Genomic DNA, 27,063 nt, shown 5'->3' with positions numbered 1-27,063 from the left:
ATTAAGAGGCACTTATGGTTTGTCTCCCTCCCAATCCCATCTTGTTTTATTTATTCTTCTTCTACCCACTTAAGCCTCCATGTTGCATCACCACTTCCTCATATCAGGGAGATCATATGATAGTTGTCTTTCTCTGCTTGACTTATTTCGCTAAGCATGATACGCTCTTCTTGTTTCATTCCCTCTAGGTCTCATACATCCCTTTTGTATAGTAAATTCTAATCTGTTTTCAAAATAAATACACGATTGATGAAAGAAACATTAGGAGGAAGGGTGGAATGAAAAAGAATCCAGCTAATCTTGATTGTATATTTAAGGCTTATTGGAGAACTAAATCTTTCTCCACATCTCTACCCCCACACCAGTATGGTAGCTGACTTCTGTAGAAACAAAGGTAACGGATACAATTCTCTTTCCTGTTAATTTTAAGCAAGACGGAGAAAACGCTGTCTATACACCCCTGGACCTTGGCCGATTCCCAGAACTCTAATCTGTTTCCAGAACTTTGTGCTGCTTTGTGGGTACAATTTCTGCTAGTCTGACTTTATAATCTCCAGCATCATTTTTTACTCTTTCTTTTCCAAACAGAGCCATGGGGGTGGGAAGGAAATTCTCTGGAAAATGACAAAGCTAGCATAAAGGGGAAATGCGTAAGATTTATGCCGGCAGCCCAGTAGAATTCGCGCTGGCTAGGAGAGTTAACCATACTATTTGTGGTTTCTGATATATACTTAGGATTCTCAGTAACTGGTGTCCACAGTGTAACCAAAAGCATATGATAATTGGCATTGTTCTAATAGGAGATGTACTGTTTTATATATCGTTGTGCTAAATAGCCTGACTTCCAAGGCAAACTTTTGAGCTCTTTCATATTTTTGGACTAGAAAAATAAGGTCATCCTGACAAATATGAAAAATCATGTTTACAATTGACTGTAACATATTGTATTCCTTTCAAATAATATTTTTCCTTTAATTATTTCTTAGGTTAACATATATATTTTCTGAGAAGAAGGAAGAACATAAAAATCACCCCTAATCTGATTGCTAAGATATAACCACTGCAAACATTTTAGTTATTTTCTTCTAATATTTCCCTGTACATTCATTTACATACCAATAATGACATAATTGGGAGAATACAGCACATTCTATTTGTTCCATCCTTTCTCACTTATACTATAATGGGAGGTTTCCCATATTGAATGTGAAGTCAAGAATAATGGGTATCTTTGAGGTGAAAGGAGAAAGTAGTGTTTAAGATGGGCGTGAAGTAATATCCAAGGTAATGTAAATCAGTTCTTTCTTGACTTGGATGCTGGCTCAGGTGTAATTTTTCAGAGAACTCCTCAAGCTGCCCACTTACAATTGGTATATTTTTCTGTTCTGTATGTTATACTTCAATAAAAAGTTGATTTAATACAAAGTTACAAATTGGTCAGAAAATGATTCTGATAACAACTGAAGAAATTTCACTGAAGGGCTCTGTTGTGATTGATTAGGCCATTCTCCCACTTTTCGGTATATAGTTTTTGCTTTTTAGTATCAAAAATATACAAGTATATTTATACTTAAATATTCATTTGCACCACATTCACTTAGGGTAGAGTTCTGGAACTTCCCTGAGGAGAAATTACACTGTAATGGGGGAGAGGGATTAATGTAAGTACATTTTCTGCAATTGCCTTTATTGATGGCATAAACAAGGTGGAGCCCTCAAATTCTTAGGGTTATTAGCTGGAACAGAAGATATGACTGTTAAATCTTAAGTTGAGATTTAGAACTTGGGCAGCAGGTAAGATATTCTTCATTCCAATCAAGGTGAACAATATCTGTTCACTTCAAGTGAACAAACCCATTTCTTTTAGCACCAAATCCATGGCAGGACTCTTCTGGATGAGAGGGTACAGAGATAACAAAGGGATAACCTTGTTCTTGACTACAATTAAGAGTTGACCCTAAGAGGAAAGAATCTCAAACTGGTGTGGATATGAATGTCTCCCTCATTTCACAGTTCCCTCATCTATTAATTGGAATGGTAATACTTATTTCAGTACATTGTGGTAAGGAATAAATGAAATAGCTTTACACAGTGCTAGCCAGGGGGTGCCATTCCAAATATTTAATAGTCTATACACACCAGCATATTTAGAACAAATGTTGGTTCTGAATATACTAGAGGCTGGTGGTAAAGATCCAAACGTGTTCTGGCTGAATATTTTGTCTTCCAGCATAGAGTAAGTACTGGCAATGATTAGGTTTTGGTGTTTTATTCCTTTGGATCTCATCAGGTAAACTAAAATTCCCTTAAACTCATATTTGGTGTTTGAATGAAGTTACTTTACTTATAAATAACTGGAGAAAGCAACTCCAGAGGTGAGATTTGTGCTCATATATATTTCCTTTAGTTTTTACTTAACAAAAACCATTGCAATCTTCATCTCTCTAACCATTATTTTCTTTGTATTCAACTTATATTTCCAATGCTGATGGCCACAGCAGCTTGTTGGAAGAAAAAAGACAATGTGTATTTACTTCTAAAAATTGACAATGAATGTAGGAGCCATGTGGGAGGTGGAGATGGGCTGTGGGGCCCAGTAATATAAATATAGTAAATGAAAAATTAAAAGACCCAAAATGTGATATTCTGGGAGCATGTTTCCACTTTTTGAGTACCATGAAACTGTTTCAAAATTGTATCAAATTTGCTAAAGTCAAAGACTTGGACTATTACAGAAGTTGAAAAATAACCATAAAAAAAGTTCAATTACTGTAGATTTAATATTTTAGGTGATTATAGTTAAGCAATCACAATCACAGTTGAACAAGAGCATCTTAGAACTATGTTAATACTTGTTATTAAATTTGGGAAAAATACATTATAGGAATAATCTATTGGAATTGTTCAAATCTTCTCTCATCTTTGAGTTCCAATAAGAATTTCTGCTTTGATACACAGGGAATAAAGATTTGGGAATGAGAATATTGGGTAGTGTCATTATTGCAATCAGAGATTCAAGTTGTCTGTAAGTTCATTTCAAAGAATGGCATTTAAATGCCCATGACGGTAATATGGCTTGTATTTTTCCCAACACATTGCTTTGTCTCTGTTATGTACTTAATACTCATTGTGGGAGCAAATCTGGGCAGAGTGCATGTTTCTTTAGCACCAGAGGAAATGTAAGTCTTTAGAAAGAATATGTATTTTGTTATCAGAAGGACATGCATTGGGGCACCTGGGTGGCTCAGTGGGTTAAAGCCTCTGCTTTCGGCTCAGATCATGATCCCAGGGTCCTGGGATCGAGCCCCACGTCAGGCTCTCTGCTCAGCAGGGAGCCTACTTCTTCTCTCTCACTCTCTCTCTCTCTCTCTCTCTGCCTACTTGTGATCTCTAGCTGCCAAAAAAAAAAAAAAAAATCAAAAAAAAAAAAAAAAAGGACATTCATTGAAGATCCAACTTCATCAATTACCAGCTATGTGAACTTGCACTAGCCATTTAGACTCTGATAACCTCAGAATCCCAATCTGTAAAAATGGGCTAAATAAGACATTTGCAGAATTGCTATAAAATTTAGATGTAATGCGGGCGCCTGGGTGGCTCAGTGGGTTAAGCCGCTGCCTTCGGCTCAGGTCATGATCTCAGAGTCCTGGGATCGAGTCCCTCATCGGGCTCTCTGCAGAGAGCCTGCTTCCCTCTCCTCTCTCTCTGGCTGCCTCTCCATCTACTTGTGATTTCTCTCTGTCAAATTAATAAATAAAATCTTTAAAAAAAATTTAGATGTAATGCATATAGAGTGACTGACACAGACTAGAAACATAAGTAATAATAACATATCACAAGTAAAAATAAGTAATGCTATTTACTGCTATTGTAAATAATACAAGAGTCTGGGAACCAAAAGAATTAAGTCTGGGAATCATGGGAATCATGGGAATGTGGGGAACACTAAAAAAGCCCCCTCCCTTTGTGGTTTCGTCAACATAAATATCAATGAAGAAATTTCCCAGTTGTGATTTAACAGAGATAAAATTAGGAAAATATCCCCAAAGAAACGTGTGTAATGGAGTCTTCCTTTTCCTCCTGAAGCTTTTTCAAGTAAAGCTGATTTCCACAATAACCCAATTTCAAAGTATAAATAGCGATGCTTTGATCTTGGTAGGAGGCATCCTCTGTGAGTTCTTGGACAATAGGCAGGTAAATACCTAAGCAACAGCTGCCCCAGGAATCCAAATAGTTCACATTTCATCTACCTTCTCATGAAACTTCACTGGATCAAACACTGTAGGCAAGCCCCCCCCCCCCCTTTTTTTTCTTTAAACCCTGATCCAGCCAAATTATCTAGAGGCAAAAGAATGCTTTAGTTTGTCAATATAAAGTCTGAGGCTGGAAGTGAGGTGGAGTAGAAAGATAATCACATTCTCTTCAGGAGGGCTTTAGTTTTATCCTTTTTAATCTCTCATGATTGGATTTAAAACTACTCAAGAATGCCCTCGAAATTTTCTGGTTTTGCCCTTCAGTTTCCAGGACCAGAGCTTTCTCTGCATTGGCTCTGCTTTGCTTTTCATTCTCCTGCCAGTGTGGCACTGATGGGGTCAGAGGCACTGGAGGGGTCAGCAGCTTCTCAGGCTTCTCTTCTTCCCAGGGGAGTCAGAACCCAAGAGAGAACCTCTAGGAGAGGAAGGAAAGTGAAGCTCTAACTGGTCTTAGAATAGGGTATCTTCAGAGAGGGGCGCAGTCCGCAGGATTGGCATAATGGGATATAAAAGCTACATGACCACATGTTCATCTACAAATACGGGGGGTACCTGTGGGAGCACATGTGTGTGTACACACTTAGACTATCAAATGCAGCCTCAGATGACTTCAGTTTCTGTAATGTTATATAATTACTTGTTGTGATCCGTTCAAACTGTTTAAATCATACTTCCCTTGGTCACCAACATCAGTAGAATACTACTACCAAGAAGAGTCAACTTGCTCACTAACTGCCTAGATGCACGCTAGGCACTTTACATTTTTTATTACAATAGCTCCTCTCACTCACCCTCTAAGGAGGCACTCACCAACATCTTACAGAAAAGAGAAGCTTAAGGAGCTTAAGTAACCTATACAGTCACAGTGGTAGCAAGCAGTAGAGCCCAGATTTCAATCCAGAGAATCTGATCCCAGAGCCTGCGTTCCAAAGCGTTCCCCTGTCTGCCTCTTCAGCCATATCTAACCAGCCTATTAAAGGGAAGGAGGTATGTGGACTGATGAGATATACACGTCCTGTTGATGGAGGGTCTGAGTCCTATTTGAGTGCTTGCCATCAACAAAATTTCCTTTGCACAAAATTTGGGACAGGGGAAGAAAATCATACTTCACTAGCTGTACTTTCTGCTTTCTGTTCTCTGTACATCATTCTAGTTCATACTAAACATGGCCACTGATTGATCGTTTTACATCATGCTTAAAAAACTGGCAGATGGGGCGCCTGGGTGGCTAAGTAGTTAAGCGTCTGCCTTTGGCTCAGGTCATGATCCTAGGGTCCTGAGACAGAGCCCCGCACCAAGCTCTCTGCTCAGCGGGAAGACCTCTCCCTCTCTCACTCCCCCTGCTTATGTTCCCTCTCTCACTGTCTCTTTCTCTGTCAAATAAATAAATAAAATCTTAAAAACAAAACAAAACAAAACAAAACAAAAAAAACACCACACACATGAAACTGGCAGATGGTGGGACACTTATACTGAGAATTGAGTAATATATAGAATTGTTGAATCAATATGATATACACCTGAAACTAATATAACATTGTATATTAATTATACTTCAGTTAAAAAAATAAAATGAGGGGTTCCTTGGTGGCTCAGTCAGTTAAGCTGCTGCCTTCAGCTCAGGTCACAATCCCAGGGTCTTGGGATAGAGCCCCACATGGGGCTCCCTGCTCAGCAAGGGGTCTGCTTCTCCCTCTGCCTGCCATTCTCCTGCTTGAGTGCGTGCATTCTCTCTCTCTCTCTCACTCGACTTCTCTCAAATAATTAAAAAATAAAATAAAATGAAAATCTCTTTGGAAAAAATGCAAAACAATAAACTTTTCATCATTAAATTCTTCTGTAAGATACCTTTGTGTGTTATAGAAATTGAATGAGATTTTAGTTTCTCAGGGTTCGCCCTCCCCCCGCCCAAAACAAGGATATGATCATAAGCCATTAATTAAGATTTTGCATCCTGATACCATTTATTTGTATTTATTAAAAATTGAGTCAATGGAAAGCATATCAGTAATGTGAACTTTTGGTGCTGTTGGGTATTCCTTTTCTTCTGAAATCTGTGATATTTGCATAAAATTGTTCTTGAATCCTTACTTCATCAATTTTCCTCCCATCAATAGAATAGAAATTTAAAATGTCAGATATAATTGAAATTACGATTCCTATTTCTCATTGATACAGGCTTTTCAAAAGTAAAATTAAATGTTCTAATCTTCCAAGATGACCATCATGTTTTTTTTTTTTTTAATTTAAAGTTTATTGTGTTGAGCTTGTATAGGGCCTGTCCTACAATTGAGCACTTGTCAACTTAAAGTCAAGGAGACTGATGGCATATCACCCCATGTACATTGAGTATAGAAAGAACATCTTGCTGCAGAATGGTTGCTAATTCTGGAAAGCTAAGGATAAAACTGAACATTTCCTTTTATATAAAAATCAGGAATGTAGAGCACCAACATGCTAAATTTCCTTGTTGATCCCAGATGAATAGTGAAACAATAGTATTGCTCAGATTCGATTCCTTGAATATTGGTTCATGTAAATCAACAATTATACGCAGTATTAACTGAATCAGTAATTATTGTGATTGTTTTGAATGTGCACATACGTTATTTTCCTCAACACTATTATAGATATTGAATTTTTGTTAACTGGCATGAAAATATAACAATTTTTTGTACCATGTTTAACCTTTTATGGCAGAGTTTATGTATGTTGTGCACATTTCCTGAAGTAACTATAGGTAATTTTTAATGTTCTTGATGCTTAATGTAGCAGCATTTGAGAGAGGATGTTTTCTACATTTCTAAGGTATTAAACACATGTATATATTGGTCCAATTTTCATAGAACATAGTAAATTAAATTGTCTTTTATAACCAGTTAAGCATATTTATTAAAAATTTTTAAAGCAAATACCAAAACTCCCTTTGTTCTTCAACTCTGCCTCTGTCTCCTCCAACCTGTACCAGCCGAGCATCAAAGTTCCATACAGCCGTTTACAGTTCCTTAGGCTCCCCTCTGTCCTTCTGGCTTGTTTTCTCACTCTTCCTGTCTGTAGGTGCTGCTCCCCAACCAAACTAGATTTTTTACTATTTTTCAGAATTGTCACTGTATTCCTCCTCTTTATGCATCTTGCTGCAGAATGGTTGTTCGTTTATCTCACCAAAATGAATCTTTTCCATTCTTTGGAATTCTGTTTAAATCCCCTCCTGAAGCAATCAAGACTTTTTTCTGAAAAGTCAGACTTACAGTAACAGATTGTAGAAGGGTGGTTACTAGAAGCAGGGGTTGCAGGGGGAGGTTGATCAAAGGATTCAAACTTTCAGTTATAAGATAAGCAAGTTCTGGAGAGATGTACTGCGTGGTGACTACAGTAAAAAATAATGTATTGTACACTTGATATTTGCTAATAGAGCCGGTCCCAAGTGTTCACACAACTCACACACAATGGTAACTGTGGGAGGTGAGAGAAACGTTAGTTTGATTGTGGTAATCATTTTACAGTGTATCCATACATCAAAACAGCACAGCCTATACTTTAAATATATGCCATTTTTATTTGTCAAAAATAAAAATGTAAAGTAAAAAACAAAACAAAACACCCTTTCCTTTCTATTTAATATAGACAAAATTAAATATTTGAGACATATTGCTTATGTCTTTCACCAGACAATTAAATACATACAATTGACCCTTGAATAATGTGGGGGTTGGGATGCCAACCTCCCCACAGTATAAAACCCATGTATAACTTTTGACTCCCTCCATATTTAACAACTAGTAGCCTGCTGTTGACCGGAGACCTTACTGATAACAAAATGTTGCTGATTAACACATATTTTGTATGCTATATGTATTATATACAGTATTCTTATGATAAGATAAAGTAAGCTAGAGAAAAGGAAACTGTGATTAAGAAAATCATAAAGGGTGCCTAGGTGGCTCACTAGGTTAAGTGTCTGATTTGGACTCAGGTCATGATCTCAGGGTGGTGGGACTGAGCCCTGCGTTGGGCTCCCTTCTCAGCAGGGAGTCAGCTGGAGAGTCTCTTCCTTTCCCTCTGTCCCTCCCCTTGCTCATGCTCATTCTCTCTCAATATAAATAAATCTTTAAAAATCATAAGGAAGAGAAACATTTACAGTACGGTTGATACTCGAACAATACACGTTTGAACTGCATGGGTCCACTTGTCCACAAATTTTTTAAATAAATATATTGGAAAACTTTTTGGAGATTTGTAGCAATCTGGAAAAACTCACAGATGAACCACATAACCTAAGAATATCCAAAAATTTAAGAAGTTAGGTAAGTCATGTATACATAAAGTGTATGTAGATACTAATCTATTTCACCATTTACTACCAGAAAATATACACAAGTCTATTATAAAAAGTTAAAATTGATCAAAATTTAGACACACAAAGGCTTACAGACCATACACGGCACACCATGTGCAGCCAAGAGAAAGGCAAACAAACATAAAGATGCAGGATTAAATCATAACTGCATAAAATTAAGTGCCGTATACACTGAACTCCTTATAAAAATTCCTTAGCCACCTCCTATTGCTATTGCGGTGAACTCAAGGGTTGCAAGCAACACTTAAAATGCCATGTGATCGCAAATGGCAAGATTTCATTTCTTTTGATGGCTGCATAGTATTCCATTGTGTATATATACCACATCTTCTTGATCCATTCATCTGTTGATGGACCACTGGGGATAAAAATACATGTTTATAAAAAATAAAAAATTATATTAAAAATGCCATGTGATGCTAATCATCTCCGAGGAAGCCGTTTGTCTCTCTAGTAAATTGCGCATCACAGTAAAAAGTGATCTCTTGTGGTTCGTGTGAATTTTTCATCATGTTTAGTGCAGAACTGTTCACCTTGGGTAACGCCACGAAACCCATACAGAGTGCCACCAGTGATGCTGGAAGTGCTCCCAAGAAGCAGAGAAAAGTCACGACTTTACAAGGAAATGCTGAATTGCTTGATTTATACCACAGATGGCAGTCTGCAGCTGTGAAGGCCCAGCATTTCAAGATAACTGAATCTGGTGCAAGGACCATTGGAAAAAAAAAATAAATAAGAAAGAAAGAAAGAAAGAAAGAAAGAAAGAAAGAAAGAAAGAAAGAAAGAAAGAAAGAAAGAAAGAAAAGGAAATTCATGAGGCTGTTGCTGCAGCTATGCCAGCAGGTGTAAAAGCTTGGCCCTTTTGTGAAATACCCTTTTACCTCATAAGGGAAATGCAGCCTTGGCAAGCACCTGGGTGGCTCAGTTGGTTAAGCGGCCGCCTTCAGCTCAGGTCATGATCCCAGGGTCCTGGGATCCAGTCCTGCATCCTGCATTGGGCTTCCTGCTTGTGTGTGCACTCTCTCTCTCTTTCTGTCAAATAAATAAATAGAAATTTTTTTTAAAAAAATGCAGCTTTTAGTGGTCATAGGATTGCTATGAGAAAGCCATACCTACAGACTTTAGCAGTCACATGACAACTTAAAGCAAAAGGAAGGTGAAAGATATAAAACTGGAGAATTTAATGCCATCAATGGATGGTTTGATCATTTGAGAAAGAGGTTTGGCTTTAAAATGTACAGATAATAGGAGATGCTGCTTCTGACCACCAGGAGGCAGCAGGTAGCTTCTCACCTACCCCTAAGAAAATTATTGAGGAGAAGGGAGATCTGCCTGAAGAGGGTTTCAGCGCAGATAAAAGTGCTCTATCCTGGAAGAAAAGTCACAAAGGATATTTGTTAGTAAGGAAGAAAAGCAAGCCCCAGGATTTAAGACAGAAAGGGATAGGGTAACTCTACTCTTTGTGCAAATGTAGTCAGGTTTATGATCAGTCCTGTCCGTGTCCATAAAGCTGCTAAAACCTGAGCCTTGAAGGGAAAAGACAAAAACCAGCCACCCATTTTTGGTTGTGGAACAAGAAAGCCTGGGCAACAAGAACCCTTTTCTAGATTGGTTCTACTGATGCTTTGTCACCAAAGCCAGGAAGGGTCTTTCCAGTACACATTGCCTATTAAAGTTCTTTTGAGATTGGACCATACTCCTGGTCACCCTGTGGGTTTGACACCAAAGGTATGGAGTGGTCTGCTTTCCCCCAGACACAAGGCCTCTAATTCAGCCTCAAGTTCAGGGAGTCATAGGCCTTAAGGCTGACTGCAAGTGATATTCTATGGAAAGATTGTCAACAGTATAGAAGAGAATCCTGAGAGAGGGAGAACATTATGAGAGTCTGGAAGGACTACACCACTGAAGAAGCCATCATTATCACAGAACAAGCCATGAAAGCCATTAAGGCTAAAACGATCAATTCCTGCTGGAGAAAACCATGGCATATGTTGTGCATGACTTCACAGGATGATGGCAAAGCCAGTCAAGGAGACCACGAAGGAGATTAAGGATACAGTGAAAAAGGTGGGAGGTGAAATGTTGCACTATATGAGGCATGGAGAAACTCAACAGCTAATAGACACCACCCCAGAGAAATTAACAGAAGATGACTTGATGAAGATGAGCTCTTCTGAACCAGAGCCAGACGAAGAAGACGACGGAGACTAATCCATCCTAGGAAACAAACTGACATTAGACAATCTGGTGGCAGTGTTCTGACTATTTAAGACTGCTTTTGTCTTCTTTTACAACACAGACCCTTCGATGATGTGGGCAGAGGAACTTAAAGCAACTAAGGATGGGTCCCATATAGAAATATTTTTACAGAAATCACAACATATTTTTGTAAAGTTCCACAAGCATACCTACTTCTCCTGCCTCTCTTTGGCCTCCTCCTCATCTTCCGCTTCCATGCTCTCCTCCCCCACCAAGACAACAAGACCTACCCCTCCTCTGCCTCCTCCTCCTCCTCAGCCTGCTGAGCATGCAGATGATGAGGTTGAAGACCTTTATGATGATCCATTTTCACTGAATGAAGAGTAAATCATCATCATGCCATACACTTCACAGACTTACCCTTGGTGTGTGTGCATGTCTTCGTGTGAAAATCCAGTAACGATAGGCTAGAATTGTGTGAGACATTTGCGTCATCATTACATATTTCTGGCAACATTGAGCATGATACTTGTGTGGGAATGGATAGGCTGTTCTTCACAGACATAAGGTGAATGCTATTTAATATAAAATTAATAATGTGTTAGTTTTCTTACTGTCATAACTTTACTTTCAAAGAATTATGTTACCTTATAGTATGCCTCTCTCTCTCATTGGAGAGACTGCATTTCAGCCTCTCCTCACATGTAAGTGGTTTTTAAAAAAAAAGTAACGAAGTTTCCAACACTGTATTATAAGTATGGCTCTAACACTGTAAGCTATAAAAATTTCATGATTCATTCATTACTGTATCAGCTAGGCTACTGTTAAGCAATCATATTGATTATACTAGGCTACACTAAAGCCATCAAACTGCTGCTTTTTCATTATCAACACATGAATTATTACACCTGTAAATAAATATGAACTTCTTTTTTACATTATCTTTTCACTCTTGATGGCTAGTGTTAGTTATATGTGTAACATCTATAGTGTTTTGTGTCATACAAGACAATATTGATGTAGGTATTGACCAATGATTCATCTTGTAAACAGAAAACATAAATTCACAGTATAGGACTGTAGACATATTTTCTCCTCCTTTTGATTTCTTAATAACATTTTCTTCTCTCTAGCTTACTTTATTGTGAAATACAGTATATAATACTATAAAATATAAACGATGTGTTAATTAATTAATTGATGCTATTGACAAGGCTTCCAGTTAACAGTTGGTGATTTGTAGTTAAGATTTGGGCATCTCAAAAGTCACGTTTGTATTTTTGACTACATAGGGGTCACTGCCCCTAGTTGGGGTATATTTTTCAGGGGTCAACTGTAGTGTACTGTGTTTATTGAAAATAATCCATATATAAGTGGGCCTGTGTAGTTCAAACCCATGTTGCTCAATGATCAACTGTATAGTTTCATAGAAGGTAGGGAGGAGTAAGCTAAAAAAGTCAAATAACAACAACAACAACAACAAAAAAGCCCAGGCCATTCTCCCTCTCTCTAGCCCTCAGAGCCATCAATAACAAATCTCTTTCGTGCTCTTTGCCGAGCCAGGGTACCTCACAACCTTCTCAAAACAGGGGCCCACTAACAGATTGGGGAGGGAATGTAGTGGTAAGATCAGAATCTGGAAACGGGTTCTGCTTCTGGCTGAATCCCTTCATAACCATGTCAACAGAAGATCCTATTTGAAATGAGATAATGCAGATAAGGAAAATAGTGAACTTAGGTATTATAAATATGCATACAATGCTGTCTCAAACTATTATTTCAATCTCCCACTGAGATAGAACCAGTGGTGTATTGGTTTTACAACCAGTCCTCCAGGAAGAATAAAAGTTGTGATTCATAGTGTTTGCGGATTTCCTTGATGCAAATATTCTCACCTGGCAAATTTCAAACTACTAATGGGATGTCACTAAACACAGACTTGAGAAGAGATGCATGGTAACACATTGTTATCTAATATTATCACCATACAGATAGAAGAGCATAGATAACAGTATAAGGTAGTAAGTGGATTGTGAACATTTGTGACTTTTTGTGATGTTTTAAGTGTAAATTTAATTTGACATTTATTATTGAATAACGGTTTTTTTTTTAACAATTGGCCCACAAATTAGTGAGACTTTAACAATTGGCTTTCATGAGCCGATACTACTTGAGGTCTATGACATACCACGGGTAGGACCCATGTTTTCTTCCCCAAATATGTTAGCACATGTGTTGTGTTTTACTGAGTAGTGTGTTCTAGTGTTTGCACGTCATAAAACTTAATTACTGTTTTATTTACGAACTGTGAGGCACTTAAAAAGAAAAGACTGATTGCTTGAGATATTTAAAATGTATATTTAGTCAAAAACCATTTATTGACTGCACACAATTTGCTAGATACTCTGTGAAGCTAAGAGAGAAGGGAAAACATCCTATGGATTACTATTAATCATCAAATCCTTGAAGGCAAATGATCAGAAAATCTCTTCAGTTCTTTCTTTGTCAGTTCTTCTTAGATCTTCTGCCCACACTTGTAACTCATCAGAGGGATGACAGGTTCTGGGGGACAAAAGATGCTCTTATCCCCAGGTTATAAGTAAGAAAGCTGAGGTTTCGAAACATTAGTTGTCTTGTTCAGGGTCATTTAATGAGTAAGGATTAGAGCTGGGAAAACTTCTACTTTTTTTTTTCCCAATAAACCACTTTCTGTCTTCCTTTTTCACACAATACATGAATGTTCTGGTACAGTTTTTTTAAGTAGCGCAAGCTGGAGAATCTTTCTTAAACTAGGGAGAAGAGGTAGGTAGTATATTATATGGAAATCTGTTTTTCAAATAAAAGTTGCCTTGACAGTTTTTATTGGACTGCCTCCTCATTAACACATAATAGAAGGATGAATGTGATGTCTTGAAATCTGAGGGCGAGTAACCACAGGATTTGAAATTCTTTTAAAGGGGTAGGTTACAACCTGCAGTTGGGCGTGCAAACTTTGAACCAAATGGAAAGTCAACTCTAACTAGATTTTCTTCTTTTTCCTTCTTTCCTTCTTCACTTTTTTTTTACTTTGTATTTTATATAAACATTTATATTACTGAAGTAAACCATAATTCCATGTGCTTCTGGGTGTAGGAATCATACTACCACACATATAGCACAAAGTATAAGAAAAATATTTCCTCTAGGATTTCAGACTCAAGTTTAGAAATAAAATTACCAGCCCATTATCATAAAGGCAGGGCAGATGCTGCTCAGAGTTACGACTCCAGAAAGCCAGATTCATTTTTTAAGAGCCTGCCAGGAAAGAAGCATGAGATGTTTGAGAACAAATAAGGGGGAAAGAAAGTAGGGACTTTCAACAGTCCATCATTCAGAAATACATGCTTAGTGGAACCATGATGTAAACTCTATTGAAATAAAACACGAGAGAAAGTTCAGTAAAAAAAAAATTCAATAAAGCTCAAATCACACAATGCTGGCCCAGATTTGCACTGTGATAATGATGAGAGAATTTTCTACTTTTTGAGGGATGTATTCCTAAAGAATTAAGGAAGAGCACAAAAATAATGTGACAAGGAAATTTTCAGAAAAAAGAAGAGAACAGAAACTGTAGCCAGCATACCAGTTATGATATGATTCTCTGACCATAGTTTTGTGGGGTCTTTTTTTTTTTTTTTTTTTTTTTTAAATGGGAAGGATCCTAAAGACACACACTAATGAGAAGATTCACCCTGTGCTGAAATTTACATTGGCTAGTTACATGGTAGGTCAATGACCAGGTGTCAAGAGAAACACAGTGACCAAGACAGTGGCAATGGGCGAAGAGCAGGTTTTCACCTTCCATGTCAAGATGAAAGTCTTCTGCTTTCTGGGCAAGGCATTCTGCTCCCAGCCACAAAATAACGTGCATAAGCCACAGCCAGAGAGGACATGAGGCTTGCGTTCAAGTAAGGAGCTCCTGCTGTTTTTGCCCACTCAGTATTCTAAGGAGCAGGAGGCTTTGCATCCTGGGCCCAAGAAAAGGAAAAGTAGATTATTAAAAACACAGAAGGTGTTTTACATTTCAAATAGAAATCAATGAGAAAAAAGGACATAGAAACCAAGTATCTTCAGATAGGTCTGATTAAAAAATAAAGTCAATTCTTATTTTTGACACATTCTTTCCTTCCATAAGGCAACAACGGTCTTAATATTTTCCCCCAGACTGAAAGAAGCCTCTGGGAATTTTGTAGATGTTTCTATGCATGGAAAAGGATAGGCCTAATAATTTTCTAGGATTGTTCTTTCTGAACATCTGCATGGTTGTTTATATCCGTCTAGTTAATAATAATACTAATATGCATTTGGGTGCAATGTTCTGACATTTCATTCCCAGCCCCACCACATAATATAGCAGTGAAAATATTGTTGTAATTTACAACAAGGAAACTGAGGCTTACAGAGATCAATTGCACTAAATACAGGCACACAGTACCAAGCAGTGACTTGATTGGGATGCCAGACCTTCTGTCTTCAGATCTGGCTGCTCTGCCTTTTTCTGATTGGTGATCAGCCCTGTTGACATGATAGCAGAGGCTCATTTTTGGCTTCTAGGCTGTTTAGTAATGCATTTCAGAACAGTGGGCAGAATTAGACTCACTGCGTTACCTATTTTTTCAAACACTCTTCAAAAATTGGGTAGCATTATGGGACGGGCTGAAGGATGATTTTAAAAACCTTTTCCTGACAAGGTCTGAATCACAAATGGTACATCTGGGAGCTTATGTAATTATCTCCTTACTAAGATGAATAATTTGCATATTGAAGGTTATAATGTGCATAATCCTAATTTGTGGTAAATTTAACCTGGAGAAAAATTATATGCTAAGGACTGGGAATCATTTGAAAGTCCAACGAGAGAAGAAAGGCTCCATGAAGGAGGAGAAATGCCTCACAATCACTACTGAAAGCATATATCTAAAGAATTTTTGTGCCATTAAAGTGCCAAAAACATCACGTTAATTTAAAAACTGTATATAAAGTATGATCCCAGTTTTGATTTAGGAAATACTCCATAACTCGCTCTATCTCTCTGTGTGTGTGTGTGTATGTATGTGTAATTGGAATGAAACGTGATTGGATCCATAACATACTGATAGTGTGGATTTTTTCTCTATGATGTGACATCGTTGATTTATGGATAATTTTGGTACCTCCTTTAGCATGTGGTCATGCTCCGGAGGGACCAGCTGGGTTTAATTTCCAAGTCTCTCACTTACTGTGTGGCCCTAGCCACCCTTTGCGTTTGTTGTTTCACATGTAAAATGGGAACAATACTAGTATCTACCTCCTGTGTTGCTGCCGAATTAAAAAGGGATAATAGACATATGCGACAAACAGCACAGGCACGACACATAGTAGTCCCTTCGATATGGAAGCTGCTAAATGCATTTCTTCTTTTATACTTTTTGGAATTATTCAAAATTTCTGAAAGACTGTTTTTCCTGGGGAAAACAGAAACAAAATAGAAACAAAAATGCAGAAACTTTACAAAAAGTGTTGGAATTAATTTAACTAAATTTCTAACCAGTACTTGTTGCTAGCTGACCAGGTTGGTTGGTTTGTTTTAAGATTCTTTCTTTCTACCTATCTATTTGAAAGAGAGAGAGCATGACTGGAGGAGGAGCAGAGGAAGACGAAATCCCAAGCAGATTCTGTGCTGAGGCTCCATCTCATGATCCTAAGATCATGACCTGAGGCGAAACCAAGATTTGGATAATTCACCGCCTGAGCCACCCAGGTGTCCCACAGGTTGACTGTGTCTTAATTAAATTCAATAACAACAACCTGGTAAGATAAGGTATTCTTTCCCCCTGGCCTAGATCCTGGGTCAGCTTCTCACTGGTAGTAAGAGTCAAGAAATGGAATTCCAACTGAACCCAGCTGTTCCAAAGACCCCATGTTTCTCAAACTGTCTAGTCTTACCAAGCACTCCCGTCCCGAAAGGGGTATTCCCGAGGCTAATCGTCCCTACCTTCCAGGTTAGCTTAGAGAGAAAAATAAAGGTCAGAAGCAATTGGGGAAAGAGTCAGGTGAGTGAAGAGGCATAATGGGAATTCAGGAAGAAAGGTCAGAGGGTCCTGGGGTAGTCCAAGGGAGGAGGTGGAAATTGTGTTAAGCCCTGAGGGATCAATATTAATAATACAAGTTCAAGGGATATGCCTGTAAAGGCATTTGACTAAAAAGGCAATAAAGTGGCAGCATTTCCTGTCCTTCAAGTCTCCAAGGGTTATTTATTTATTTTTTTAATGAGTGGAAAAAAATTTTAAATGTTTCTCCAGTTTTACCACCATGCTTTTTTTCTTGGACTGCCACCCTCCTGGTGACTTTTATGACAGCATTAAAATATTTCCCAGATACTGTCACCATCTCTATGCAGTGACAGCATTTGAAGGGGGTGGGCAGCGGTGGCAGGGTACAGAGAGATGACGGAGGAAACTCTGAAAACACGGTTTCAGGACCTCCCAGCACCGTGGATCGGCATCGCACCTTGCTGGGGTTTGCAAGGCTCCTGCCCCTAATCTCAACAGACATCCCAGCAGGATTCACTTCCTAAAGTTAATAGTTTCGGGTTTCCATCGCCCCACATAGTGTCCGCTGGAGTGCAAGGTTCACACTCCTGCTCTCTGCTGCGGAGAGACTGTTTTAATTACAAAAGGGAGGGCAATTTAGGCAAACCAAGGGAAATGTGGATGCCATTGGATAATAAATGAAGGTTTTAATAGGCCTCTGTTGGTTTTGCAATCTTGATTTCTTGCTCACTGATCTTAAGGTGGTGAAACTGCTGGGTACATATATGAAGGAAAGTGGTTTGGCTTCACTTCTAGAGGGCCCCGAAGGTCCCACTGATCCTGAAGTTCTGTAGAAGTAACTATCATTTCTGAAGTAGCTATTATGCGTTAGGTTTACATGTATTTGTTCAACAAATATTAAGTACCTATTCTTTGCCAAGCATGGGGGTTATGATGGTGAAAGAAAAGCATCACTCACCGCCCTGTGGGGGCTCTTCATCTAGTCGGAACACAGTCAATCAAATGAAATTAAATATGCAAAAAGTGTCAGGACTGGGGAGAAGTGTAAGATAGTTGGAAAATCACATTGAAGGAATTGGGCCTACCAGCAAGATCGAGGAAGATTTCTACAAGGAGTGAGTGACTGAGCTAAATGTAGTGATCTGAAGGGGCACGTGCACCCGAAAGTTTATAGCAGCAATGTCCATAATATCCAAACTATGAAAAGAGCCTAGATGTCCATCAACAGATGAATGGATAAAGAAGATGTGGTATATATACACAATGGAATACTATGCAGCCATCAAAAAACAAAATCTTATCATTTGCAATGATGTGGATGGAACTAGAGGGTATTATGCTGAACAAAATAAGTCAATCAGAGAAAGACAATTATAATATGATCTCCCTGATATGAGAAATTTGAGAGGTGGGGCGTGGCGTTGTGCGGGGGAGGGAGGGAAAAAGATGAAACAAGATGGGATCGGGAGGGAGAAGTAAAAGACTCTTAATCACAGGAAACAAACTGAGGATTGCTGGGGGGTGGGGTAGTAGGAATGGGGGGTGGGTGATGGACATTGGGGAGGGTATGTGCTATGGTGAGTGCTAAGAATTATGTAAGATTGATGATTCACAGACCTCTACCCCTGAAGCAAATAATACATTATATGTTAATTTAAGAAAAAAAAAAAAAAGATAGGACGGGGCAGGCATTAAGTAGATCACATAGCGTGAGGGAACATGGACAGACTGACAGTCCCAGGCTTCCAAGAAGGCCAGTTGGGCCGCAGCTGTGGGTCACGGATGAGGGTTGAAGCAAAGGGGCTGCAAAGGAGGGAAGGAGCCAGATGACCAAAATCCATGATCACAAGATCTCCCCCAGCTCTGTGAGTTCGACGCTATCCAGCTTTGCAGAACAGGAAGAAGAAGCACAGGGAAAGTGAGGAATGGGCATCTGGTCACACAGCGAGCTGGAGCCCAGGGTGGGGTTGGAACAACTTCTGTCCCCTCCTAGAGCCCAGATTCACCGGTGTTGATCCCGATGATTCACAACCCTACTCTGACACATCGTCCAGTGGAGGCTTTCTCAGGGGGACCCATTAAAGGCAAATTTATTCTCTGACTCCAAGTTCTAACTGCAAACAGTCCTCCTCCACTAGAGGAAAGAAGCCTGCGGTGCTCTCAGGTAAGAGAGAGGACTGCTTGACCCATCAAATTAGAATCCTTGTTTCAGACAATATTTACTTTAAGGTTTCTAACCAAAGTCATCAGTATTCAGAGCTCCCTCGGGTGAGAGTGATGACTTTTATTTTTTTTTAAAGGAAATAAACAGTTTTTTGTTTTTATATTTTATTTATTTATTTGAGAGTGAGAGAGCATGAGCATGGGGGAGAGGCAGAGGGAGAGGCAGACTCCTGGCTGAGCAGGAAGCCCTATTCAGGGCTCAATCCCAGGACCCCGGAATCATGACCTAAACTGAAGGCAGACGCTTAACAGACTGAGCCACCCACGGGCCCTAGGAAATAATTACATTCTTTCGTTCACGTAAGATTTATTTTCTTGTTTGTTAAGCACCAATAACAGCACCGGCGTTTTTTCACAGCAGCTTCAACGAGCCACCCAATGAGGTGAAGACATACAATTACTCCCTTTTAACAAATGAGGATAACGAGGCTCATGGAGTTTAAGGGACTGGCCTTAGGTCACACAGTTTATAAAATGATAGAGGTGAGGTTTAGTCTAGGAGACCCAATTCCAAAGCCACATTGTTACTGCAATGTTTCAGAAATTCAACTTCTAAAAGAGAATTAGTGAAATAAGAAAATTCCTAAAAATGTTGCATGCTAATAACATACATATGTTGAATACATATTCAATAATAATTATATTACTAGGCAAGGAAGAACTTGTCATATAAAGATTCTCAGTGGCTTTGACACCAATTATGGATGCTTTAGAAAGTCAGTGTGGTTTCCTAAATTAAGATATCAAGGTTAAGATGCAGGATTTTTTTTAAAAATCAGAAATCCATTCACTTCCTAAAGATGAAGGATACATGTATTTTGAAGCTGTGTATGTGTGTGTGTGTGTGTCAGGGTTTGGCAAAATAAAAAGAGTAAAAGAATTGTTTTATTTTGATAATCTTTCAAAAATTACTTGTTTGTTTTGAAAGTTCCTGTGGTAAGCTGGTGGGGGTGGGGAGCTGCATCAAAACATACCCACAGAGTGAGATGCTGATGTCTCTCTAGTGCTGTATTTTGTCCTTTCTAAAGAAGAAAGGTTTTTCTTCACAGTGCATTTACGTCAAATTCTAAACCCTCTCACAAGAGCCTATCATATCAACCTTGTCAAGTCTCACTTGTTGAAATGAGTGGGATTTGAAAACTCCTGAGTGTGCTACTACATTTTCCATTTATGTTCAGGGAATATGGCTGTGTGAAAATAAGGTCAAGAATTGTATGTGTGTGTGTGTGTGGGGAGGTGTTGGGGGGAAATTTGAGGGAGAAATAAGCTCTAAATAATAAGCTTATTTAGAGAAATAAGCTCTAAATAAGTGAAACTAAATAGATCAGTTGTTTCAGGTGATGGAGAACAGTGGTCTCCATGAAGGATGAGGCAAGGAGTTTGGGAGGCAAATGTATTTTATTCCTTTTATTTCTTACATTTTTAAACCTTTATTGCTCTATTTAAACTACTCATTACATCAAATGCTAATTACATCAAATGAAAGAAACCAATGTCTTTGCTCTCAAACAACATACAAGTTAAATGTTAAAGTTAAATGACCTATTTATTCTTATTGAAATAACAATAAGATGGTTCTTGGTTTTCTTCTTTTTTAGAAGTCAGCTACAGACGAAGTATTATGAAAAAGATGAATACTTTCATTAAGATTTCTTAACTTCCAGAAAATGAATTCATTATTTTTTGTCAGGTTTGAGAAAACAGAATTCTAAAACTAACCTTGATTATATTTTAACTTCAGCCCAAACTTTATAATAGAATGACCAGATGTGTTTTAGTGGAGGTAGGAATTGTTTATTGAGGGGGGAATCTTGACATGACTGTCAGTTTCTATTTCTACAATTCTTCGTTGTTTTCTTCCTATAACTAACTACAAGTGGACATCTCTCAGGCTTTCCAAGAAACTTATAGATTTTTTTCAAAAAGTTTAAATTGGTGAAGATGCATCTTAAATAAATAGCAAATTTCTTTTTCAAGGAGACCAAATGTTTTTCTCTAGCAGCCAGTAGAGGGAGCTGTTGGCATTTCATTTGGCCTTATAACTCGACCTGGAAGTTCCCTTTTTAATTAATTCAATGTTTGAAATTAAACCACCGTTTAAATGTAATGATATTAATATGCAAGGATAGACATGTAAACGTGGAGATTTTCCATTCCCATTAAACTTTCTACACAACCACATATTTCTGGTTCTTCTGTGGGCCTCTTTTAGAGAGCTTATGTTATATAGAAATGTTGGCTGCTATAAATTAAAGCTGCTCAGAACGGAGTTCATGCACCTAGGCAATGATTCAACATTTCTAAGACTGATTGCAAGTTAAGAAAGAAAGCAGCTTCTTTCTCCTACACTATAAAGAAAGAGAAAGAGAGAGAGAGAGAAAAAAAAAAAACAGATACTTGACCTAGAAACAATACTTGAAGTTTTCAAAGGAAAAATTAGCATGTGCTAGGTTTATAATAAACTTGAAGATCTCTAATCTAGAGGGAAGATCTGTAGTTAAGGTTCTGGGGATATTTGATGGTGTCCTTGTGATAAAATAGAATATACTGATTTTTCTTATATTCCTTCTACCCTGGATTTATTTCCATAGCTCTGTGTTTTTAAAGACTTGTTTCACAGCCTAGCATTGAAAAGACACTTCTCTTTTGCTATTATTTTTTAGTTAAAATGGATTACTATGTAACAATTGCCAGAAACCTCACCAAGCCTGACAGAGAGCTGGGAAATGATTTTTCTGTTGGTACCACTTCTCAGACAGTCCCCGAGAATAGACAAGTTGGAATATTGGAGAGTTAGAAGTAATCATTCTGATATAACCATTTCCCCCCTAAAATTAACAGATAAATAAACTATTAGATATTTAAACCAATGCTTATTAAAGACATGAAATTGTACCAAACTTGAAATGGAAAATTACTTTAAAAGATAAAGAAGAGAGTGATGTTTTATCTTGATAGGCTTTAGCAAATGATTTCTAAACACACTGTCCAATGACATAAGATTTCTTCGAGAAGGTACACTGAAAGCAAAGCAGAGGAACAGGGTTCATTGTGTCCCCCTGAGTGCAGAAAGCAGTGCCATTTTCCGGGACAGTACGAAACAGTGCAATTTGCAAACTGAATGTTAACTCAAAGTCATTTTCCCTGTTTACAAAAAGGTCAAGTAGAGCTTCTTGGAAAGAAAGAAAAAAAAGTGCTTTTTGTTTTGTTTTGTTTTATTTTTATCTGATCGTGGACGATGTTCTGTGCTATTTCCAGGTAGTGTGTATTTCCTCAAATCACTCATGCTCTTTCATGGGTCTGGCTTGGTCTATGTTTTGTGTTGATTTCTGGGCCTTGCAATCAACATTAATTTTGCTGCTCTTTCTGAGAGAAGTTGTTAGAGAGAAAAACGAGCCACTTGGTGCAGGTAGAGTAGAAAGACAAGGAACACGAGTGCTGGGTGGCACTGCAGAGTGGTTCAGAGAGCTGAGGCAAGAACACCCGAGCGCCATTGGACACATAATTTTAGGTGAAATTGTGTTCCATGTGAAGCATTAATTTCAATAGAGACTTTATATATAAGCTCTCGTTTGAATAATAATGTAAAATTAAATTTAAATTGTAAATAACGTCCAGATACTAGTTGTTTCCTGGCTCAAATTCTTTAGCACATATGGTGCTGGCATAAGCTTGTGCCTGTCTGCCTACTCTGGGTAATTTTGCATGCAAATAGTTTTAGTGCCTATGTTGAGGTGCTAAAACGTGTTTAGTACACTTGAAAATATTTGCATTGCAAAAGGAGACTGAATCTCCTGAGGAAAATCAAATTGATATTTTGTATTAAGAGACCACTCTGGGCACAGCGTGGAATTCTTCTATGGAGACGTCTGTTGATCGTACAACTAGCATTTTCAATTGACCCTTCGAAGAGAAGGTCTGGCTACGGCTTTGCCAGGTTTATAAACCGTCGGATCATCTTCTGGCAGCTTTGACCATATTAATCAGTAGGGCCGAGAGAAAGCTAAGGACAGAATCTACTCGCCTTGGCCGGAAAGTAGCTTTTCAGGCCTCAGGTTGGAGGACGGGTAGAATAAATACGTTAATTATAATGAAAAGTTTCAGCTGAAATGTGCCTAACTAATTAGCTAACTAACTAACCAACTAACTCAGGAAAGGCTTTCGCACAGTGAAGCAGCGACGGATGCTGGGTGTGAGGCCGCACACCCGCTCCCATTTGCCACACTCCCATCTGCTGCATTTACGGGAACCGGTTCGTTAAGAGTCTGAACTGAATCCAAATAAAATGCATTTCTGATGCAAGCCCGATGACTGGTGCCATTCTCCGCTGCATTATGTCAAATTAGAGCTCGGGTGGAAAAGAGGTTACAGAGGGCTTACGTAAATGTCGCATGCGTAGAGCATCGAGGGAGAGTTCTGCACAAAGTCAACATCCGATTTCTATAAACAAATCAGCCTCCTTCCCGATTCGGCCCCTGTTCACCAAGACCAATTAAAACCTTGGGCCCCCTAATAAAGGCATAAAGAAATTTCAAGAGGCATGCGAGGGAGAGGTCTGTGGAACTTTCCTTGTCGCCATCTTTCCAATGTTCACAGAGAATTTTCTTTTATTCTGATGACTAATTTCAGGTGTAGTAATGTCCTTAGAAAATGAAAGTAAGCTTAGTGTCCATAAAATAAACAGATGATCCGAGGTCTCCAGGAGGAATTCAAATTGTGGGACTTCTCTGTCTGCACCTCCCTCCTCTGTGGAGAAATGATGCCAGATGGAATTCTAATACCTCCCATTGTTGTTGAGTGCTTCTATGGCTTCCAGCCCAAGCCCCATGCAAGAGATTGCCTACCATAGGTGCTTATATTGGCCAAAACTCTGGGGTTTGATCCAGATTTCCCCTCCATATTTTACCCTTCCACACCTAATATTTTATTCTTTCATCTCACAGAATGCAAGGTGCCGTATTTTGTGTCAACGAACAGCCATAGACAGGTAGCAGGCAAGAGCCAAAAGGAACTCATTATGAATACAAACCAGGAAGGAGGGGTTGACTTACTGTGTTAGTGAAACTCCTGTTTGCAATCTATTTCCTTTAAAGCCAGCTTAAAAAAATAAAAATAGAATAAAAAAATAGCCCTGTTGTCTGTGGGATCCTGGCACATCAATCAATCCATTAAGTAAGTAAATAAGGCAAAAACTAAACAATAAATCATTTTGAATTTCACGCATGCACAAACCTTTTGATACATAAATGACAAGAAATGTTTAGATTCACAGGCTCCAGCCTCAGTGCTGATCATTTTGCATCCAAGAGAGAGACCCACTCTAAGCGGTGTTGCTTCGCTCCTCTGGTCCTCAAATCCTGGGGCTTCTCTGCACCCCTTTGGTGGTTGTGTGTGTGATACATGGCATGGGAGTTGTTTGTGTGTGTGCGCGTGTGTGGTGGTGGGGGGGCATGCTGTTAGGGGAAAGCCTCCCACACATTTCTGCCATCACAGACGGTGGGCAAACAGCTGTCTCCACAGCTGAGACCACTGGAAGTGCTCTTGCTGCTCTAGTAACTCGAGAGCACACGGCTGGTCCCTGGATGGCAGGGAGCTCTGTGCCTGCAGCTAAGCGAGAGAGCTTTCCCGGGGCTGAGCAGGCGGAGACTTTGCCACCAGACACAATAAGCATCTGAAATGGGGTCTCATGAATAATTCATCCTTGGTGTCCTACGAAACAAAGAAATGATATGTTTGCTGGTAGATAACTGTGTTGTGGCATTTGGAAATCTTTTTGAATTTGGAGCTGATCATGTTTCGTGTTGGTAGAGAAATATGGTTTGTTGGTTTTCTTTCCCCCCTAAAACAAAAAGTTGGGAGTTCAACGCGATAATCTTACAGGGAGGGCCTTCCACGAGATACTGGATGGATTATAGTAATTTGGCTCGTGATTTAGGAATTTTAAAAAATCTCATTCAGTGAAAAGGGATGTTAAAATGATTTTACCGCAATAAAATACAGCAGGATACTGGGTTCTCAAGGAGACTTTTTCCCCTTAGTAGGCAACCAGCCCACTTTTGCTAATGCAACTTTCATTAGTGTGGACTGAAAAACAGTGGTGCCTTTAACATCCCAGGAGAGCATCAGGAGGAACAATTCTTCACTTTCTCTAAAATATTAGTAAAAATGATACTTCAGTGAATTGAGCCCTAACTTGTTTTAGTGACAGTTAAATACCCACTAATTTAACACTAGTTAAATCGGCAGTAAAATGACCCCCAACCGAGTGGAGCCAACCGCCCTATTTCACCACAATAGTTCCGGACCTAGTGCCCATGATCTGTACGGGCCACTGAGCACACTTTAGGTATTTGCATAACAAACACTTCCAGTGCGATATGAAGTAACCAGCTACTCAAACTTATCATAGTCAGGATTTATAATTAGTATTTGTGTATTCATTTCATTTATTCTTTAATATCTGTGTACTCATTTCCCTGAGGGAAAAAAAAAGAAATCGATTTAATAGTTCTTCATTGTCTTTGAAATGACAACCTGGCAAAACAAATCATGGTGATGTTCTCTGTCATCTCTCCAATAATTATCTCAAATCTGTCATCTATTATTCACTCACGCTTTCTCCGTGACACTTCCCCGCCCCACCCCCCTCCACCCCCCACTATCTCCTGTAGTCTCCCTGGCTTTCAGGTTGCCCAGGAATTATTGTGCGTCCATAAACCTCACACAATCTGATATGTTTTGCAGGGAAATCAGAAAGAAGGCACATTGATTTCACTGGAAGAAAAAAAAAACAAGTGAAAACAAAATATGAATCTGCCAATTATATGCTAGAGTGAAAATACAGTTCCTTCTTGCTTTCAGGTGAGGGAATTGGCAGTTGGAGTAGTTCGAACGGGTAGGTGGTGAGCCCTCCAAGATGAAGAGGAGTAGTGGATGGTGTGTGAGCGTGCCTGTGTATGGTTTGCTCTTGTCGTTTGCTTCCTGAAGCTCCAGTAATGAACCAGAGAGGAGAGTCACAACATATGTTCAGGTAATGACTATGTTTCTTTACTTTGGTGGTGTAGGATTAAAGCTGTAAATAAAATTATGGTGGTACATAAATTGTTTTGTACCTTTGAGAAGATCATTAGACTTCCAGTGGAGCTAATAATGAGATAAGTGGTACGAATGTCTTGCGGCCAAAGAGATATCATTAGAAACTGAGGTGACAGCCTTAAGATGAACAAAACACAAACAAAGGTCAGAGGCAGAGTCGAAGAGAAATGTCCCTTACTTCCCAGTCACCGCGCTCATGCTCTCCACCACCTCCGTATGCAATCTGTGTTAGTGTCGCTCATTCCTCCTCTTCCTGAGTTTCTTGAAGCTTCTTAAAGCTCAGTCAGTGGGGCGCCTGGGTGGCTCAGTGGGTTAAGCCTCTGCCTTTGGCTCAGGTCATGATCCCAGGGACATGGAATCGAGTCCTGCATCTGTCTTTCTGCTCAGCGGGGAGCCTGCTTCCCTTCCTCTCTCTCTGCCTGCCTCTCTGCCTACTTGTGATCTCTGTCTGTCAAATAAATAAATAAAATCTTTAAAAAAAAAAAAGGCTCAGTCAGCTATGGAAGGAGCCTGGATTGCTAGAACTTTCTGGAACATCAGCACTCGGACTTCCAACATTTGCTTCCAGTATGTAATCCTCTATGGGAATATCCGGCAAATCCATGCCACTAATGTTGTATATTATTCCACTTAAATATCTGAGATCGAGAAGGAAATTTAAATGAAAGTCCCTTAAGGATGTGTGCTATGATAATACAAGTAGTAACCAAAGAGAAGAAATGCCAATTGGTCAATCAACAACTTAGAACATTGATGATATAAGAAGGTTACAAAAAACACAACTCGGAATGAAAGAGACTTGGATTTCTGTCTCTGCGACATGGGTATTATGATAGACATTTCAACCTTCCTGAATATATTTCCT

This window comes from Mustela nigripes, chromosome 9, assembly GCF_022355385.1.
Source record: "Mustela nigripes isolate SB6536 chromosome 9, MUSNIG.SB6536, whole genome shotgun sequence".
NCBI classification, from domain to species: Eukaryota; Metazoa; Chordata; class Mammalia; order Carnivora; family Mustelidae; genus Mustela; species Mustela nigripes.
This window is presented reverse-complemented; position numbering follows the sequence as displayed.